This window comes from Ictalurus punctatus, chromosome 22, assembly GCF_001660625.3.
Source record: "Ictalurus punctatus breed USDA103 chromosome 22, Coco_2.0, whole genome shotgun sequence".
Lineage (NCBI taxonomy): Eukaryota > Metazoa > Chordata > Actinopteri > Siluriformes > Ictaluridae > Ictalurus > Ictalurus punctatus.
Window position 1 is genome coordinate 2039344 of NC_030437.2, and position 23135 is coordinate 2062478.

General features: G+C 38.2%; 1 pseudogene; it reads left to right on the forward strand.

Moving 5' to 3' along the window:
* The first annotated feature begins 322 nt into the window (after window positions 1-322).
* LOC128628962 (uncharacterized) lies at window positions 323-23135 on the forward strand (annotated as a pseudogene).

Below are 23135 nucleotides of genomic sequence, written 5' to 3' on the forward strand. Positions count from 1 at the left end.
ACATTATCTGTTAAGATTAAAGGGGTCTTATGATGCTTTTCATTGTTTAGTTTATTGGTTGTAAGAGAATAAGTTACCATGCTTTAATCTTCAGAAAACACATTTCACATACTGTACATTTATTCCTGTTTCTGCAAAGCCCCTCCTTCCGGAAAGCCCAGGGTGCCCTGATTGGCCAAAAACCTCAAGTATGTGTTGGAAATATAATGCCCCTTACCATAATCACGAGCTTCTGCTTCAACACTTCTAAAGCAATTACAAACACAGTTAATAATTTCGTCAGTTTTACTGTATCAGTTCGAGCCCGAGTCAGATTCTGAAAATGCGGATGATCGAGCAGATCATTCAGAACCAACTCTACAAGCACGACTTCAGCAGAACGTTTCACAGCGGCAAGTTTTTATTTTGTAACTCTCTTAACTTTCAGATACGACGTTAACGATTTAATTTGTCTTCTTCACTGTAGTATCTTTATGTCCGGAAGTGACTAAATAAAATGAATTAAATATTAATAAATGACTGCATCATGCCGATATTTCAAACTGTGACAGACGTTTGTGGAAGTAATACCTGGACTTGGATGGAGGTGTTTTATGCAGATCTGGAGCAGTGCTCTCTGTTAGATAGAATAAATCACTTTGTGGGAGACTATGAGCTTTGTAACTTTGCAGATCTTCTACAAGCACAAACAGATTAGTCACTAAAGGAAAATATTCAAAAGTGTCATATGACCCCTTTAAAACAAACTTTAAGAAATTGTTCATTGTAATAAACTACCTCTTTTTTTATTATATGAAATGGTATAAATTTGTATTACTTGCACTTTTCACTGACTTTCATTAAAAAAAATATATGCCAAAGAAAGTGGTTTTTTTTACTCTTTTATTACATCAGTTATATATATATATATATATATATATATATATATATATATATATATATATATATATATATATATATATATATATATATATGTGTGTGTGTGTGTATATGTATATATAAATAATATAAAAATTAACTAGTTAATTAGAGCATTTGGTCAGCAGTTTGGTTGTGTATTAATTTACACAACACTGCCTGAATCTCACATCTCTTTTTTTTTTTTTTTTTCTTTTTTTTTAGAAATTGTGAAACAAATTCTAATATGTTCAATAATTCCCTTTATTTAGTGTATAAATGAGTATTATTTATATATTATTTATTAACTATAGTATATTTTGTGTTATTCTAATGCAGCAACCACAACATAACGATGTCTGCTCAGCAGAACAGCTCCATTACATTCCCTACTGGAAAGAAAACCTCATAGAATTTGTAATGGTTATAATGGGAATTTTATTGGTTTTAATGGAAACTGTAATGGTCCCTGTGGATCACTACTGGTAATTTGTTGCCTTCTATTGGTGGCATGTTACATCTAATGGATACCATTTAAGGACCGATATTGGCAATGGTTTTAATGGTTAACAGCTGATGGATTGTAATGGTATTTGTAGTGGAAACAATTAGAATTTCTGTGATGGTTTCTGTTGTTTTTTGTTATTTCAGCAGAGTTTTTTCCCTTTCAGTTTAATTTGGAGTTCCTTTCAAAACAGTTACTTCACTAGACAAGTATTTAGGAAATCATACAAAACTGGAAGCATGCGTTTGTTCTGCATTCGTTTTCTTCACACTCGTATTCCCTGCAAGTCCTGCTTCCTGCACCGCTGTGATTGGTTACGAAGAGCCCCTCCCACTTTCTGATCTTTTCCCAAATTATAAGGTGGGTCTTCAAAGAAGCTACACGGATTTAATCATTATAAAAGTGAATTAAAAGTCTGCAGAATTATTATATTGTAATAGTGATTATAATTTCATAGTTTAAATGGTAAACTTGTTCTAATTGTCTAACAGTCTGAAAAGCCTGCTGGGAATGTTAGTGTCCTAAGAAGAAGTCATAGATTTTCCATCCATCCATTTTCCATACTGCTTATCCTACACAAGGCACAATCTCACACAGTCACACACTACAGACAATTTAGAAATGCCAATCAGCCTACAATGTATGTCTTTGGACTGGGGGAGGAAACCGGAGTACCCGAAGGAAACCCGTAAAACACAGGGAGAACATGCAAACTCCATGCACGTAGGACGGAGGCGGGAATCGACCTCCAACCCTGCAGGTCAAAGGCAGATGTGCTAACCACTAAACCACCGTGCCCCCACCCAAAGATCTTATTTTTAATATATTTTTCAATGAAGTTCTAACTGAAGTATTTCATGAAGAGTTAGGTCTTTAGTAGTTGTTTGAAGAATCAGATGTTTGGCCATCTAGGGTGTAAACAATATTTAAAGTATGTTGGCTGTGTTTGTACTTAGAAAGAACTAAATTATTTAATGAAACTGCTGAAAAAAACCTATAGAAACTATTACAGAAATTCTAATGATTTAATGGTTATAATGGGAATTGTATTGGTTTTAAATGGAAAATATAATGGTTTGTGTGGGTCTCTACTGGTAATGTGTTGGGTTATATTGGGGGCATGTTTGTGTCTAGTGGAAACCAATACAAACCATTAAATCCTAATAGAATATGGCCAAAAACACACTGCATTTGTTAATGGTTTTCTGTAAGTCATTCTTTTCAAATGCTATTGAAGTTAGAAACGTGTATAACAATGTCGTATGTAACTTTAGAGACTATCCCTTAATTTCCGCATTTCTGTGAATATCGAACGTCCAACGTCACATTAACTTTATTCCAGACATTAACATTACATTCACTTGAATATCCTCCCGCCGAGTTCATTGTGAACCCTCACGTTGTGACAGACTGTTATAAATGTGAGTGAAAGTGAGGAAAGTTGCACAGCATTTCGTTTAACTAAGTGGATCCCCCCAATGTCCATACCATGGTTATTCTCCACACATTACTGGTCTTCCGCCCGTAACGTCCACGCTTTACTGGTAGAGAGAGAAGATAGTTTGTATATATTGTAACCCTAGTTTTGACAGGTATAGGTCAAAGGTCAAAAAGATACACATTCTAACTCTCTATATCTAGATCAAAGGTCATGATCATAAAAATATGAATAGTTATGTTAAATCTGGATCACATCCATTCGTGACCATATATGGTGCTGCCATGTGTGTTTTTCCGCCCCACACGTTGCGCACACCTGGTACATCTTTTCACATAGAATATGAAACTCTCTGTGGTAGGACATAAAAATATATATAGTTTTGTTAAATCTGGTTCACATCCAAATCGTGACCATACCTGGTACGACCATTTGTTCCCCCCACCTCACCCCACCCCACTCCACACACACACAGACAGACACAAATTGCATAGTCATGTTTTCTCACACTCTGTGGTAGGTCATCGACCATGTGTCGTCCCCCCCCCCCCCCCCCCCCCCCCACACACACACACACAAAAGTTGCATAGTCATGTTTTTCCTCTTCACATAGAATATGAAGCTCTCTGTGGTAGGTCATAAGAATATATATAGTTTTGTTAAATCTGGTTCACATCCAAATCGTGACCATACCTGGTACGACCATTTGTCCCCCCCACCCCACCCCAACCCCTCCCCAACCCCTCCCACAGAGACAAAAGTTGCATACTCATGATTTTCCTCTTCACATAGAATATGAAGCTCTCTGTGGTAGGTTATAAGAATATATATAGTTTTGTTAAATCTGGTTCACATCCAAATCGTGACCATACCTGGTACGACCATGTGTATCACACATCCAAACAAAAATATGACGCACACAAACGCACTTTATTTTCACATTATTTAAAAGGAATTTAAGTGTTATGTACTAAATTACCATAATTATGAGCACAAGTTGTTAAGTTGACAATCATTTTTAAAATTACGTTTCTCCATTTAGATTGTCTGCAGTAGAATGCAGTCTTTTAATCCAGGAAAAATGACTGCCTTTAAGTTTTATAACAATAGTAAGTAAAATCCAGCGTGATTTACATTACAAATCTCATACGTAACATCTCTGCAGGATTTATAGACGGTAAAGCACTGAATGAAATGAACAATATAGACAAAAAATAAACACTCTGTGTCTACTACTTTTATCTCTCATAGAACTATCCACAGTCCAAAGGCTGTGGAGCTAGAAGGCTACGCGTGCGAATGACAAAAGATTTTTAAAAATAAAATAAAAAATGTATCAATACATGAAATTAGATTACACAATGTAGTTGAGGTTTACATGAATAAGCAGAAATGTAATCATGCTTATCTTTCCTATAGCACAAATGAAAAGCCCTCTCTAGATGAACAGTTTGTCAAATGAAACTTTTTCCTTCTTTTCCACTGCTACGGTAAACTAAAGAGTGGATATTCAAATGACACTGCTAAATATGACTAGCATTAACTACGTGTACTAGTGCAAAATAGTCCATCAATTGTATTAGCCGGTGTAGCCTATACACGAGTCCACTATCGGTCATATCGCAACTGAGAACATGCCCCAAATTCATTGCTTTAGTAGAATTTAATGGTAAGTGAAATGGTAATCACATTGTAATGACCTTAGTATTTGTTCAGTCTACAGGTCCTCTAACACTCTGTTAAATGAATAAATGTAAATGTACTACAACGTAAATTTTGTTTTAAATCAATTAATGCAGAAATTACACACAATATTAAGTTGATGTAATTATCAACATTATTATGTCAACACCACTCATCAAAATAATGTGTACAACTTTAAATATTTAATTAATTCAATAAATTAGAATTTTTATCTTGCAACCACACATTAAATTTAGATTGTGGGGGTTTGTTTTGTATAGCTCCGCTGATAGAAAATACACAATGTAGTTGAGGTTTACATGAATAAGCAGAAATGTAATCATGCTTATCTTTCCTATAGCACAAATGAAAAGCCCTCTCTAGATGAACAGATTTGTCAAATGAAACTTTTTCCTTCTTTTCCACTGCTACGGTAAACTAAAGAGTGGATATTCAAATGACACTGCTAAATATGACTAGCATTAACTACGTGTACTAGTGCAAAATAGTCCATCAATTGTATTAGCCGGTGTAGCCTATACACGAGTCCACTATCGGTCATATCGCAACTGAGAACATGCCCCAAATTCATTGCTTTAGTAGAATTTAATGGTAAGTGAAATGATAATCACATTGTAATGACCTTAGTATTTGTTCAGTCTACAGGTCCTCTAACACTCTGTTAAATGAATAAATGTAAATGTACTACAACGTAAATTTTGTTTTAAATCAATTAATGCAGAAATTACACACAATATTAAGTTGATGTAATTATCAACATTATTATGTCAACACCACTCATCAAAATAATGTGTACAACTTTAAATATTTAATTAATTCAATAAATTAGAATTTTTATCTTGCAACCACACATTAAATTTAGATTGTGGGGGTTTGTTTTGTATAGCTCCGCTGATAGAAAATACACAATGTAGTTGAGGTTTACATGAATAAGCAGAAATGTAATCATGCTTATCTTTCCTATAGCACAATTGAAAAGCCCTCTCTAGATGAACAGATTTGTCAAATGAAACTTTTTCCTTCTTTTCCACTGCTACGGTAAACTAAAGAGTGGATATTCAAATGACACTGCTAAATATGACTAGCATTAGCTACGTGTACTAGTGCAAAATAGTCCATCAAATGTATTAGCAGGTGTAGCCTATACACGAGTCCACTATCGGTCATATCGCAACTGAGAACATGCCCCAAATTCATTGCTTTAGTAGAATTTAATGGTAAGTGAAATGATAATCACATTGTAATGTACTTAGTATTTGTTCAGTCTACAGGTCCTCTAACACTCTGTTAAATGAATAAATGTAAATGTACTACAACGTAAATTTTGTTTTAAATCAATTAACGCAGAAATTACACACAATATTAAGTTGATGTAATTATCAACATTATTATGTCAACACCACTCATCAAAATAATGTGTACAACTTTAAATATTTAATTAATTCAATAAATTAGAATTTTTATCTTGCAACCACACATTAAATTTAGATTGTGGGGGTTTGTTTTGTATAGCTCCGCTGTTAGAAAATACACGATGGTTGAATGTGAACATAAATGAGCAGAATGTAAGCTTGTGAAATAAATTCAACTTTATTGATTGCACTTTTTGAGAAAATGACATGACTTTGAATAAAACTTTACTGAAATAAATACTCTAAAACATTGATATACCCGAAGAAATGTAAAAAAGAAAAAATAATTAAAAAAAACTTTTTACATACCTTCTAAATAGGTCCCTTTAGGAGGTAAACGTTTTAAAGACGGTGTTTTATAAGAAACGCGCGTATTACATGCCTTCTAAACCTAACCCTTTAGGATGTAAAATGCTGCTTAAAAGAATCGAGAGTTTTGTTTAAACTAGAAGACACAATTTCCGGGGAATGTCTTGTAGGCCTATACACAGTGTCCTACACATCTGAGGTGTGTGTGTGTATGTGGGTGTGGGGGGGTGTGCGTGCGTGTGTGTGGGTGTGTTAGAGAGAGAGAGAGAGAGAGAGAGAGAGAGAGAGAGTCGAGTGTTTCCTGGGGGTTTGCTGACCAGACTGCTTACAGTGTGTTTATGTTAATGAATCAAGGTACGAGTCGTGTGTTTTAGGGTTTAACGATCCCTACCAATGTGTACATTTGTGGTTTAAGTGAATCTTTGTTTCTGAAATTACTTCTGTGGTAAATATCAGTTTGTGTAACTAATCTATCAGAAAATACTAGACCCGGTGACTGAATGTGGTAGATGTATTAGAATTTTGGACATGTTATGCATGTGTAGCTCCCTATGTGTATGATCTATGTGTAATCCTTCTGTCAAGAAATGAGCAGACTGATGTTTGTGAAATAATTGAACTGTTTATTGGCTACGTTGTTGAGAAAAACACTGTGATGTGTAAAACATTTCTACAGTCCTTCAAGGGTTAGGAGGCAGAAAAACATTTAAAGACGGTGTTTTAAAAGAGTCGTGCATTTTGTTTAAACTATAAACAAGATTTCAGAAAATGGTCCGCCAACGAGGATACTTACACAGAACTATGGCTAAATACATAAGCTTTCGTCTATGCTTGGACATCCCGTGTCCCAGCAGTACATTTATGACCTCTGATGACCATGTGGGTGTGCGGGGGGGGGTGGGTGTGAGAGAGAGAGACACAGGTGTTCTTTCGGGGGTTTTGCTGACCAGAATTCTTACAAATGTGTTTGTTAACGAATTAAAGGGAGTCGTGTGTCTCAGTGTTAAAATAGTGGTTAAGACGTCGTAGTGGGTGTGGGGGGTGTGCGTGCGTGTGTGTGGGTGTGTTAGAGAGAGAGAGTCGAGTGTTTCCTGGGGGTTTGCTGACCAGACTGCTTACAGTGTGTTTATGTTAATGAATCAAGGTACGAGTCGTGTGTTTTAGGGTTTAACGATCCCTACCAATGTGTAAATTTGTGGTTTAAGTGAATCTTTGTTTCTGAAATTACTTCTGTGGTAATTATCAGTTTGTGTAACTAATCTATCAGAAAATACTAGACCCGGTGACTGAATGTGGTAGATGTATTAGAATTTTGGACATGTTATGCATGTGTAGCTCCCTATGTGTATGATCTATGTGTAATCCTTCTGTCAAGAAATGAGCAGACTGAGGTTTGTGAAATAATTGAACTGTTTATTGGCTACGTTGTTGAGAAAAACACTGTGATGTGTAAAACATTTCTACAGTCCTTCAAGGTTGTATGATATCGTTGTTCTCTTTTACTGAAAGAAAGGTCAAAACCATCGGTGTTATTCGTTGTGGAGACTGAAGTGACAATATGTCTGAAGAAAATGAAAATATGTATTACATATCCTACCTTCTAACCAGGTTATATTTAGGGTGAAAAAACCTTTTTTTAAAGACGGTGTTTTAAAAGAGTCGTGCATTTTGTTTAAACTATAAACAAGATTTCAGAAAATGGTCCGCCAACGAGAATACTTACACAGAACTGTCGCTAAATACATAAGCTTTCGTCTATGCTTTGACATCCCGTGTCCCAGCAGTACATTTATGACCTCTGATGACCATGTGGGTGTGCGGGGGTGGGTGTGAGAGAGAGAGACACAGGTGTTCTTTCGGGGGTTTTGCTGACCAGAATTCTTACAAATGTGTTTGTTAACGAATTAAAGGGAGTCGTGTGTCTCAGTGTTAAAATAATGGTTAAGACGTCGTAGTTAAAACACAGAAGAAACTCTGCAACTATCTGTTACTATGTCTGCTCCGAGAAATCCTAATACCCTTAGAAGATTGCTGTGTATTCACCAACAAGAGGACCTGTTGAAATGAGAGAGGACCTGACTTTTGCTCCAAATTTATTTTATTTTTTAAAAAGCAAGAGGTTAGATTGACAATTTATTAATGAAGGTAATGTAAATACGTTGTTGTTTAACCCTGAGCAGGGCGTCAACAGCTCCAGAGATCCTGTCTTAAGTCCGAGGGTTTAGTTAGGAGGTAGAAAAACATTTAAAGACGACGTTTTAAAAGAAACAAGTGTTTCATCCTTAATGGTAAAAAAGAAAAATGGCTGTACTCCAATATGAAATAAAACGGCGGAGACACACTGAGTACACTTCTGTTCCACAGTCTATAAGGATCCCCAAACTTCATGTAGTGTGGAAAAAATATATACACCCTCCGTGACTACGTTACTTATGGTTTAAGCATTTTTATTTTGTGATGGCAGCAAGACAAAACGGTTGTGCATTTGGTATCTGGTGATTTTAGAATTAGGCCCCAAATGTCAAATATGTTTGTGTATGGCTTCGTCAGGCAAAGATCACGACGGTATGGAAAGAGTATACAAGAGTAATTGGGGTGATCTAATGCTTAGGACTTGTACAGTACTTCAGCTCGGGAACGTCCCACCATGGCGTTCAGAGAGGCGTTATCTATGGTACACGTATATATAATATAGATCAGATCACCAGTCTGTCTTTACCCACTCCTGATCTGGGGGGTGGGTGGGATGGGGATATCAGTTCAGGCATATTTCCAACAGAACAGAATATTAGACATTTAGCGTAAACTAGTGAAAAATAAATAAAATCTCTGAAACATTTCAGTGAAAATAGTGGTCCATATTTAATGCATTATATTAGAAATGATAGTACAGTCTTTGTTGATCAGTTACCAACTCATACTTTATAATAATTTGTTTAGGAGCATCTGAATCTGGCAAATAACTTTTATTGCATTTAGGCATACAATAAAAGTTAATAAAAAAATTAGGAAGAAATGACTTGTGCACTACTGCTGCGGATATTAAGTCAAACCATTTTGTTCAAACTTCAGCATGACCCATAGAGAAGCAGAAACCTATGGCACCTTATGAATACCATGTGAAGGATTACGTTGACTCGTCCCTTACAGTTACAAAGACGTGTCCGTGTGCAGGATCACCTTCGCACCAGCATCGATCCCCTCTTATCCCATTTCAACGTATAAGAAAAGGCAAAATGTAATAGAAGATGTATAAGAATATATTTATAAAATATAACACATTATGAGGAAGAAACATAAAATATTATTTAACAAGGTCTGCCGTTCAGCCCTCTTAACTGTAAGAGCATCATCAGTATTGTACGGCAGTTGGGGAACAGTAGTTAGCTTTCAGATGTCAGATATAAAACAACTTTTTGAGTCACAGTGCCAAACTACCGGTATTATATTCGGATCCTTCTTTTTCAGCATGAAGGACCGGCATTTATTTAATAGACAGATGGTACAGCCATATACTTGGTCAGAGGATTTAGGAATTTCTTTGAGAAAGGTTCATTGTTTTTGTTCTTTTATCATAGCTTCAGTTTGTATACTTACTTTGGTTAGTGACTTAAACTGTTTTATTAGGTACGGACCGATTTCATTAACAGGGAACGATGATAGGTGAAGATTAAGTTGGTATGCGTGTACAAAATAAAACTGTCTATACGTATATTTGTCTGCTATCTATCTGTTTAAACACTGCTGTAATGGCTATATAAAGAGAGAGAGATACCCATTTACTAATTCATAGAACCCCTTTCCACCTTTTCAAGTTCGTTATACATTTTTCTTTTCAAGCATCGTGTTCAGACATTGCAAATCATCAGTCTGAAGGTTAAGGGTTACTTAGATTTTTGCTTCTTCAGCATCAAAAAAGTCTAAACATTAAGCTTATTATTAAACTCAGAAACAATATAACTGTCTGGTTGTGATCATAATAAAAGGCAACGTCAAAGGTGACTTAATTCCCAATGAGATTTCTCTATGTTCTCTATGACCTTTCTACAGTATATGCCATTAAGTCCTAGTGTCCAGCCATCATCACAGCACGGGAGAGGAAATCTCGTTCATCAGATGTGCGATGTACGTCTAGACAGTCTGATAACAAACTACACACACAACATTTATGTTGAGAGAATTCAGATTGATCTTTGTTCCCAAATAACATTGGATCAGATCCATAGTTTACAGCATCTGTCCCACGCGTATTTAATCTATATTACGAGTACTGCACAAGTTAGAGGAGGAGAAAATGTAGATTTACTGTTCATTGGAACTTTATTGTTTATTTAGATCTGTCTTGATTCATTTTCATATTCAAATTTTTAAAAAATACATTTTATTATTACATCATAAAAAGTCTAATATCTATTAAATATCATATCTATTTAAATACTTATTAAGATTACTGTGCTAGTAAGTGTTCCTTACCAGCTCCTGACTATGGCTATCACAGATAGTTGTGTGTTCATGTAATTTTGTGTAGATCCATGTTGTAGAATTGCGTTTGTTGTCTATGAATGTGATTAATCTCTTATAGGATGCAATAGGGTGTGTTAATTAACCACTAATAAAGTGTTTTAGTTTACTGATTTTCATTCACTCAGCTCAAACAGGTCATTCCTTATGATATCTGTATTACTACTTTCCACAACGTGTCTTTATCTCCACCACCTTTGAAACAAAGTGATGCACACGTTTTGCCTAACCCTATCCTTACTGAGTGTACCTATTCCTTGTGGACAGACTGAACTGCAGGAAAGAACTGTTAACGAGATGAGGTTATGGTCTGAATTACCAAGTGGGTGGTGTAGTAACTCTGAGAGCTACAGTACATTAATGAGTTTATCTATATTTACTCAAACCCTATACAGGAATAGTAAATTGGTGTATGATTTTATGAAAAGAAAAGTAGGTTCTGTGTGCATAAGAAACAGAGAAAGACCATTTTCTGAAAAGAGTCGCATGGTGAAAATCCATGTTCCTACATTCATACGTTATGTTATGTTACGTTATGTATTTTTTAAAAATTTGAATATGAAAATGAATCAAGACAGATCTAAATAAACAATAAAGTTCCAATGAACAGTAAATCTACATTTTCTCCTCCTCTAACTTGTGCAGTACTCGTAATATAGATTAAATACGCGTGGGACAGATGCTGTAAACTATGGATCTGATCCAATGTTATTTGGGAACAAAGATCAATCTGAATTCTCTCAACATAAATGTTGTGTGTGTAGTTTGTTATCAGACTGTCTAGACGTACATCGCACATCTGATGAACGAGATTTCCTCTCCCGTGCTGTGATGATGGCTGGACACTAGGACTTAATGGCATATACTGTAGAAAGGTCATAGAGAACATAGAGAAATCTCATTGGGAATTAAGTCACCTTTGACGTTGCCTTTTATTATGATCACAACCAGACAGTTATATTGTTTCTGAGTTTAATAATAAGCTTAATGTTTAGACTTTTTTGATGCTGAAGAAGCAAAAATCTAAGTAACCCTTAACCTTCAGACTGATGATTTGCAATGTCTGAACACGATGCTTGAAAAGAAAAATGTATAACGAACTTGAAAAGGTGGAAAGGGGTTCTATGAATTAGTAAATGGGTATCTCTCTCTCTTTATATAGCCATTACAGCAGTGTTTAAACAGATAGATAGCAGACAAATATACGTATAGACAGTTTTATTTTGTACACGCATACCAACTTAATCTTCACCTATCATCGTTCCCTGTTAATGAAATCGGTCCGTACCTAATAAAACAGTTTAAGTCACTAACCAAAGTAAGTATACAAACTGAAGCTATGATAAAAGAACAAAAACAATGAACCTTTCTCAAAGAAATTCCTAAATCCTCTGACCAAGTATATGGCTGTACCATCTGTCTATTAAATAAATGCCGGTCCTTCATGCTGAAAAAGAAGGATCCGAATATAATACCGGTAGTTTGGCACTGTGACTCAAAAAGTTGTTTTATATCTGACATCTGAAAGCTAACTACTGTTCCCCAACTGCCGTACAATACTGATGATGCTCTTACAGTTAAGAGGGCTGAACGGCAGACCTTGTTAAATAATATTTTATGTTTCTTCCTCATAATGTGTTATATTTTATAAATATATTCTTATACATCTTCTATTACATTTTGCCTTTTCTTATACGTTGAAATGGGATAAGAGGGGATCGATGCTGGTGCGAAGGTGATCCTGCACACGGACACGTCTTTGTAACTGTAAGGGACGAGTCAACGTAATCCTTCACATGGTATTCATAAGGTGCCATAGGTTTCTGCTTCTCTATGGGTCATGCTGAAGTTTGAACAAAATGGTTTGACTTAATATCCGCAGCAGTAGTGCACAAGTCATTTCTTCCTAATTTTTTTATTAACTTTTATTGTATGCCTAAATGCAATAAAAGTTATTTGCCAGATTCAGATGCTCCTAAACAAATTATTATAAAGTATGAGTTGGTAACTGATCAACAAAGACTGTACTATCATTTCTAATATAATGCATTAAATATGGACCACTATTTTCACTGAAATGTTTCAGAGATTTTACTTATTTTTCACTAGTTTACGCTAAATGTCTAATATTCTGTTCTGTTGGAAATATGCCTGAACTGATATCCCCATCCCACCCACCCCCCAGATCAGGAGTGGGTAAAGACAGACTGGTGATCTGATCTATATTATATATACGTGTACCATAGATAACGCCTCTCTGAACGCCATGGTGGGACGTTCCCGAGCTGAAGTACTGTACAAGTCCTAAGCAATAGATCACCCCAATTACTCTTGTATACTCTTTCCATACCGTCGTGATCTTTGCCTGACGAAGCCATACACAAACATATTTGACATTTGGGGCCTAATTCTAAAATCACCAGATACCAAATGCACAACCGTTTTGTCTTGCTGCCATCACAAAATAAAAATGCTTAAACCATAAGTAACGTAGTCACGGAGGGTGTATATATTTTTTCCACACTACATGAAGTTTGGGGATCCTTATAGACTGTGGAACAGAAGTGTACTCAGTGTGTCTCCGCCGTTTTATTTCATATTGGAGTACAGCCATTTTTCTTTTTTACCATTAAGGATGAAACACTTGTTTCTTTTAAAACGTCGTCTTTAAATGTTTTTCTACCTCCTAACTAAACCCTCGGACTTAAGACAGGATCTCTGGAGCTGTTGACGCCCTGCTCAGGGTTAAACAACAACGTATTTACATTACCTTCATTAATAAATTGTCAATCTAACCTCTTGCTTTTTAAAAAAAAAAAAAAATTTGGAGCAAAAGTCAGGTCCTCTCTCATTTCAACAGGTCCTCTTGTTGGTGAATACACAGCAATCTTCTAAGGGTATTAGGATTTCTCGGAGCAGACATAGTAACAGATAGTTGCAGAGTTTCTTCTGTGTTTTAACTACGACGTCTTAACCATTATTTTAACACTGAGACACACGACTCCCTTTAATTCGTTAACAAACACATTTGTAAGAATTCTGGTCAGCAAAACCCCCGAAAGAACACCTGTGTCTCTCTCTCTCACACCCACCCCCGCACACCCACATGGTCATCAGAGGTCATAAATGTACTGCTGGGACACGGGATGTCAAAGCATAGACGAAAGCTTATGTATTTAGCGACAGTTCTGTGTAAGTATTCTCGTTGGCGGACCATTTTCTGAAATCTTGTTTATAGTTTAAACAAAATGCACGACTCTTTTAAAACACCGTCTTTAAAAAAAGGTTTTTTCACCCTAAATATAACCTGGTTAGAAGGTAGGATATGTAATACATATTTTCATTTTCTTCAGACATATTGTCACTTCAGTCTCCACAACGAATAACACCGATGGTTTTGACCTTTCTTTCAGTAAAAGAGAACAACGATATCATACAACCTTGAAGGACTGTAGAAATGTTTTACACATCACAGTGTTTTTCTCAACAACGTAGCCAATAAACAGTTCAATTATTTCACAAACCTCAGTCTGCTCATTTCTTGACAGAAGGATTACACATAGATCATACACATAGGGAGCTACACATGCATAACATGTCCAAAATTCTAATACATCTACCACATTCAGTCACCGGGTCTAGTATTTTCTGATAGATTAGTTACACAAACTGATAATTACCACAGAAGTAATTTCAGAAACAAAGATTCACTTAAACCACAAATTTACACATTGGTAGGGATCGTTAAACCCTAAAACACACGACTCGTACCTTGATTCATTAACATAAACACACTGTAAGCAGTCTGGTCAGCAAACCCCCAGGAAACACTCGACTCTCTCTCTCTAACACACCCACACACACGCACGCACACCCCCCACACCCACTACGACGTCTTAACCACTATTTTAACACTGAGACACACGACTCCCTTTAATTCGTTAACAAACACATTTGTAAGAATTCTGGTCAGCAAAACCCCCGAAAGAACACCTGTGTCTCTCTCTCTCACACCCACCCCCCCCCGCACACCCACATGGTCATCAGAGGTCATAAATGTACTGCTGGGACACGGGATGTCCAAGCATAGACGAAAGCTTATGTATTTAGCCATAGTTCTGTGTAAGTATCCTCGTTGGCGGACCATTTTCTGAAATCTTGTTTATAGTTTAAACAAAATGCACGACTCTTTTAAAACACCGTCTTTAAATGTTTTTCTGCCTCCTAACCCTTGAAGGACTGTAGAAATGTTTTACACATCACAGTGTTTTTCTCAACAACGTAGCCAATAAACAGTTCAATTATTTCACAAACATCAGTCTGCTCATTTCTTGACAGAAGGATTACACATAGATCATACACATAGGGAGCTACACATGCATAACATGTCCAAAATTCTAATACATCTACCACATTCAGTCACCGGGTCTAGTATTTTCTGATAGATTAGTTACACAAACTGATATTTACCACAGAAGTAATTTCAGAAACAAAGATTCACTTAAACCACAAATGTACACATTGGTAGGGATCGTTAAACCCTAAAACACACGACTCGTACCTTGATTCATTAACATAAACACACTGTAAGCAGTCTGGTCAGCAAACCCCCAGGAAACACTCGACTCTCTCTCTCTCTCTCTCTCTCTCTCTCTCTCTCTAACACACCCACACACACGCACGCACACCCCCCCACACCCACATACACACACACACCTCAGATGTGTAGGACACTGTGTATAGGCCTACAAGACATTCCCCGGAAATTGTGTCTTCTAGTTTAAACAAAACTCTCGATTCTTTTAAGCAGCATTTTACATCCTAAAGGGTTAGGTTTAGAAGGCATGTAATACGCGCGTTTCTTATAAAACACCGTCTTTAAAACGTTTACCTCCTAAAGGGACCTATTTAGAAGGTATGTAAAAAGTTTTTTTTAATTATTTTTTCTTTTTTACATTTCTTCGGGTATATCAATGTTTTAGAGTATTTATTTCAGTAAAGTTTTATTCAAAGTCATGTCATTTTCTCAAAAAGTGCAATCAATAAAGTTGAATTTATTTCACAAGCTTACATTCTGCTCATTTATGTTCACATTCAACCATCGTGTATTTTCTAACAGCGGAGCTATACAAAACAAACCCCCACAATCTAAATTTAATGTGTGGTTGCAAGATAAAAATTCTAATTTATTGAATTAATTAAATATTTAAAGTTGTACACATTATTTTGATGAGTGGTGTTGACATAATAATGTTGATAATTACATCAACTTAATATTGTGTGTAATTTCTGCGTTAATTGATTTAAAACAAAATTTACGTTGTAGTACATTTACATTTATTCATTTAACAGAGTGTTAGAGGACCTGTAGACTGAACAAATACTAAGTACATTACAATGTGATTATCATTTCACTTACCATTAAATTCTACTAAAGCAATGAATTTGGGGCATGTTCTCAGTTGCGATATGACCGATAGTGGACTCGTGTATAGGCTACACCTGCTAATACATTTGATGGACTATTTTGCACTAGTACACGTAGCTAATGCTAGTCATATTTAGCAGTGTCATTTGAATATCCACTCTTTAGTTTACCGTAGCAGTGGAAAAGAAGGAAAAAGTTTCATTTGACAAATCTGTTCATCTAGAGAGGGCTTTTCAATTGTGCTATAGGAAAGATAAGCATGATTACATTTCTGCTTATTCATGTAAACCTCAACTACATTGTGTATTTTCTATCAGCGGAGCTATACAAAACAAACCCCCACAATCTAAATTTAATGTGTGGTTGCAAGATAAAAATTCTAATTTATTGAATTAATTAAATATTTAAAGTTGTACACATTATTTTGATGAGTGGTGTTGACATAATAATGTTGATAATTACATCAACTTAATATTGTGTGTAATTTCTGCATTAATTGATTTAAAACAAAATTTACGTTGTAGTACATTTACATTTATTCATTTAACAGAGTGTTAGAGGACCTGTAGACTGAACAAATACTAAGGTCATTACAATGTGATTACCATTTCACTTACCATTAAATTCTACTAAAGCAATGAATTTGGGGCATGTTCTCAGTTGCGATATGACCGATAGTGGACTCGTGTATAGGCTACACCGGCTAATACAATTGATGGACTATTTTGCACTAGTACACGTAGTTAATGCTAGTCATATTTAGCAGTGTCATTTGAATATCCACTCTTTAGTTTACCGTAGCAGTGGAAAAGAAGGAAAAAGTTTCATTTGACAAATCTGTTCATCTAGAGAGGGCTTTTCATTTGTGCTATAGGAAAGATAAGCATGATTACATTTCTGCTTATTCATGTAAACCTCAACTACATTGTGTAATCTAATTTCATGTATTGATACATTTTTTATTTTATTTTTAAAAATCTTTTGTCATTCGCACGCGTAGCCTTCTAGCTCCACAGCCTTTGGACTGTGGATAGTTCTATGAGAGATAAAAGTAGTAGACACAGAGTGTTTATTTTTTGTCTATATTGTTCATTTCATTCAGTGCTTTACCGTCTATAAATCCTGCAGAGATGTTACGTATGAGATTTGTAATGTAAATCACGCTGGATTTTACTTACTATTGTTATAAAACTTAAAGGCAGTCATTTTTCCTGGATTAAAAGACTGCATTCTACTGCAGACAATCTAAATGGAGAAACGTAATTTTAAAAATGATTGTCAACTTAACAACTTGTGCTCATAATTATGGTAATTTAGTACATAACACTTAAATTCCTTTTAAATAATGTGAAAATAAAGTGCGTTTGTGTGCGTCATATTTTTGTTTGGATGTGTGATACACATGGTCGTACCAGGTATGGTCACGATTTGGATGTGAACCAGATTTAACAAAACTATATATATTCTTATAACCTACCACAGAGAGCTTCATATTCTATGTGAAGAGGAAAATCATGAGTATGCAACTTTTGTCTCTGTGGGAGGGGTTGGGGAGGGGTTGGGGTGGGGGGGGGGGGACAAATGGTCGTACCAGGTATGGTCACGATTTGGATGTGAACCAGATTTAACAAAACTATATATATTCTTATGACCTACCACAGAGAGCTTCATATTCTATGTGAAGAGGAAAAACATGACTATGCAACTTTTGTGTGTGTGTGTGTGTGGGGGGGGGGGGGGGGGGGGGACGACACATGGTCGATGACCTACCACAGAGTGTGAGAAAACATGACTATGCAATTTGTGTCTGTCTGTGTGTGTGTGGAGTGGGGTGGGGTGAGGTGGGGGGAACAAATGGTCGTACCAGGTATGGTCACGATTTGGATGTGAACCAGATTTAACAAAACTATATATATTTTTATGTCCTACCACAGAGAGTTTCATATTCTATGTGAAAAGATGTACCAGGTGTGCGCAACGTGTGGGGCGGAAAAACACACATGGCAGCACCATATATGGTCACGAATGGATGTGATCCAGATTTAACATAACTATTCATATTTTTATGATCATGACCTTTGATCTAGATATAGAGAGTTAGAATGTGTATCTTTTTGACCTTTGACCTATACCTGTCAAAACTAGGGTTACAATATATACAAACTATCTTCTCTCTACTGGTCTACCGCCCGTATTCTCCACACTTTACTGGTCTACCGCCCGTATTCTCCACGCTTTACTGGTCTACCGCCCGTATTCTCCACGCTTTACTGGTCTACCGCCCGTATTCTCCACGCTTTACTGGTCTACCGCCCGTATTCTCCACGCTTTACTGCATTATCGCCCGTATTCTCCATACTTTACTGGTTTAATGGTTTTACTGTTTTAGTGTACACTTCAGTGATTTGGTGCCCTTACCCTGTACACTTTGTGATTTAGTGCCCTTACCCTGTGTGTTAGTAAATTCCCTTCGCTGTTTCAGAGTCCTCAGGGTGAGAAGTGAGCGATGCCTCTGTTTCGTCAGGCCGAGGTCAGACAGGAGAGGGAGGGGGGGGGGGGGGAGAGGGGACGAAGAGGAAGAGTCATCAGTATGAATGTGATGAGGAAGACGAGGACGAGCCTTCATCGCTGAGGCGTCTGTGTGTCTTCAGCCTGGCGGAGAACATGAAGGACGTATGGACGCAGGACTACGCCAACAACTACATGGATCAATACTTCTTCCGATACGTCATGGGGCCCTTCAGCCTCCTGCGTACGTACGTCTGTGTGTCTGTGTGTGTGTGTGTGTGTGTGTGTGTGTGTGTTATGCCGTAATACAGCTTCTACCACAGCGTTGTGAAATCAGTTGGTTTGTTAGTGAACGGTCTCCTGCAGGTGTGTTACGTTACATTTACGCCATTTGGCAGACGCCCTTATCCAGAGCGACTTACAGAAGTGCTCTGAGGTCATGATCAACAAATACTTCCTGATGCTACCAGTTCACAAGGTCCTGGACTAAGAGTACCATCAGTCTAAAGTGCTAATTTAAGAACTTTAGCATTAGGTAGGTCTTTAGACGTGGTTTGAAGACCACCAGTGACCCAGCTGTTCGGATGTCTAGGGGAAGTTCATTCCACCACCTGTAGGTGCCAGAACACAACAAATAAGATGCATGTCTTCCTTGTACCCTGAGAGATGGTGGGACCAGTCGAGCGGTGCTAGAGGATCGGAGGGAGCGTGGTGCAGTGCAGAGTGTGAGAAGTGCTTGGAGGTAAGTGGGTCCTGGTTCGTTTTTGGCTTTGTAGGCAATCATCAGTGTTTTAAATCTGATGCGGGGAAGCTACAGGAAGGCAGCGGAGGGAGCGTCGCATTGGGGTGGTGGTGTGGGAGAACTTGGGAAGGTTGAAAACAAGTCTGGGTCAGTTGAAGAGGTTTAATGGAGCTCGGAGTCAGACCTGCCAGGAGCGAGAGGCAGTAGTCCAGTCTCGGGGACTGAACGAGCACCTGAGTGGCCTCTGTGGATAAAAATGGGCGTCCAATCCTTCTGATATTGAAAAGGAGAAATTCAAGAGTGTAACGGTTTCCCCACAGCTTTGTTGTTGTTGTTGTTGTTGTTGTTTACAGCAGGAGATCTGATGGAGGAGCTGATGTGTGTTCTCGGAGGAAGCTGCTGCCTCGTGCAGCTCTGCATCTCCTCCTGCTGCCACAACTACACACACTCTCACTGTCCCAGTCCGGTAACCTCGTCACCGCCAACCTGTGCAGCCTGATTACTGTGCGCTGTCAGGTAACACACACACAGACTGTCATGTTTGCAGAATACAGACTGTATTTGTATAATGTTGTCATACGTATCTGCAGAATCAGTTTGTCCTCTGATGTCTCTCCGTCTCCGTCCTGTCCTCAGTCTCTGAAGTGTTTAGATCTGAGTGGAGCGCAGAACGTCTCCTCTGCTGCTCTGTGTTCTCTTCTCAGCGACCTGTCCTGCCTTCACTCTCTCTCTCTCTGGCTGGAACGCTGTGCGACCGTGCTGTGATTGCTACGGTGGCCCGGCGGTGCTCGCTTCTTCAGCACCTGGCTGTTTCCTGCTGCCTCCACCTACCCCTGGCTGCCCTGTTGCCTCTGGCGCTGCAAGGACCTAAACGTCTCGCCAGCTTGCTGGCTCTGGACATCGGTGGAGAGCACGAGGATGACGGACCGGCTTCGGCTGCCTTCCTCCTGCTCGGCGTGTCCAGTCTGCAGCGACTGGCGATCGAGGGTCTCGGACACGCTTGTGCAATTATCCAGAATCGGGATTTCGCTGTGACCGATGGGTTTACTGCCCGAGAGGGCGTGCCGTGTCTTGGGGAATTATGCAAGAGTTCAGGAAAAAGAAGTGAGAGAGGATGAGGAGGATAGATTCACTTTGGAGGAGAAAATGGACAGATCCTTGAGTTTCGATGAAGGCAGAAGAACAGACGCACCAAGGGGACGTTTTAAATTACGTCTCCGAGAGGTACATGGACTGACCCTCGACAGTCTGGATGCTGTCAGCAACGTGTGCCCTGATGTTCGCTCTGTATCACTAAACTGCCATGATGATGATGATGATGATGATGAAGGTTCCTCCCAGAGCATACGTTTGACTCGGGGTTTGACTCGGTGGTCAGGTCAGCTGCGCTTCCTCTCTCTGCAGTTCTCCGGCCTGCTCTCAGAACTGGTTCCTCCTCTGCAGGTTTCCTGTCTCCTCTCCCTCACACTGGAGGGCCTCCAAGCCGACGGGAACCTGCCTCTCATTGCACTCCTGCGTGCCTGCCCTAAACTCACTTCTCTCGCACTCCACATTCCAACCAAGAGGAGGATAACGATGATGATGAAGACGTAAAAGACTGGGATTTACCGTGTCTTCCACACCTCCGCACTTTAACAATAATGTAAGCAGAAACAAAATGTGTATCACTACAGCCAGCATTTTATTCATTTTGTCTGTATTCTGATCCTCTATACGTACGTCGATGTGTATTAACTGACCGTTTTTTTTCACCCTGTTTCCAGGTTTTCCTTGGAGGAGAGCCAGCTGAAGCCTGTGCTGTGCTGGACGTCCCTGAAGGGGGTGCTGTGGTCCTTGCTGAGAGGTTCCGTGCAGCTCCACACGCTGTCTCTGATCGCCACTCCGTGTCGCCTGGATCCAGTGTTCAGGGTTTACCAGTGAAGTCAGGATTTAAATCAGTTTTTTAAAAATGTTTGTTGCTTAATGTTTTGAGCTGTCTGTCTTTTTAAAGATACCGGACACCACTATATTATTCATGAAGTATAACACTGTTATCTCTTCTCAGATTCAGTGTGTGTAACTGTAACTGCCATGCTGTCATATCTGTGCACTTTTGACTTTAATATATCATGAATTGATAAGATTTCCATTTTAAAATTGGTCTTGCATTTGTTTCTTTGACACTTTTTCTTTTTTGTCACGACGGAGTGTCTAAAGTTGAAAACGTTTCACAGGGTTCCTACAAGGTGCTTGAATATGGCTTTTTGAAATGTAAGTCCTGGAAAACTTTGATAATTGACATTTTTTCAGTCTTGTGGTGCTTATTAAGTGCTTGCATCTCGTGCTTGCATAATGTCAGAATCACGCACAAGTCAGATACATTTCTGTTTTCAGCAAACTCCACCCACTGTCTGAGGTAGGACGTACCGATTTCACAGTAACGCGGCATGGTGCACAGTTGCACAGCTGAATGCAGAGGTATACACATGTTGCAGGATTCGATTACAACGTGTTAATTCCAGAAAAATGCTGATACTGTGCAGCGTATCCATACCAAGATCATCTCCCATCTTAATCACAGCCTCTCTGTGCTCATCATCTGGTGCAGGTCCAAAGGAGAAGACAAGTTGTGCCAGAGGAAGTCCCCAGTCCAGGTTCATTCTGAGCTGTAGCAGAAACTGTCATGTTAGTCCACATGATACCGGCAAAAACAATGAGAAATTACACAATCAGATACAGACAGCTGCTGGTACTGATGTGTGATGTACTAACTTCTGATTTCTTCTTCCTAAGCAATCTGTAGCCCTTGAAGAGGAGAGTGTCGACTTCACACATCATTTTCTGTAAAAGAAATATCATTAAGTAACATGTCTATTGTAGGTTTTGGGGATGTAACTGAATACATGAGTACATGATCCAGAATGAACAGGTCATGTGATCTAAACAGATACGAATAGGAGGTGCACTATTCCGTGTCAGTGGCGTTGCATTACACCCCTACTATATTTACTCCTTCATGTGCATATTATAATTGAGAGAATCTTTCATGAAAAACCTAATCAATTCCCACACGTAACGAACTATAAGACGTACTCCATTTCGACAGCAGAACAATTCCATAATCTGCCAGAAGAAATATTCCTCGACTTGGCCACATTCATCGATTTCTTGGAGACACTCCTGTGCTCTAAGCAGGATATACCGCATCAGGTCCTCCTTCTGCATCCTAGTGCTGCAACAGATGTTAGAACAACTGGTTTATGTGGATTTCTGTGCACACATATTGAACTCCAGGAGATACGGTCTACAACATTACTGTTTAAAATGAACGAGTGCTATATGAGAGGGAAAAGAAGGTCTCGCCTCATAAGAGGACCAGGAAATTGAGGCTTCTGATCAGGTTGTTCAGCCTGATTCATGATGTCCTTCCCTGGAGTCAAAACACCTCAGTTAGATTTACAGAGTAATTACACGACTGTATGCTCATAAAAATATTATTAGTTTTACACTACTGTAACTGTTAAGATTTAACACTGGGCCTCAAATGATCGCTTTTTTGCCCATCTATTATCTGTAGTCTATAAAATGTTGTCATGTATCGTCTATCAGCTAATCTGAAGCTCTGGGAGACTCTAAAATCTCAAATTCTCCACAGACTGTATGTTCACTCAATATTATTTTATTTCTAAACT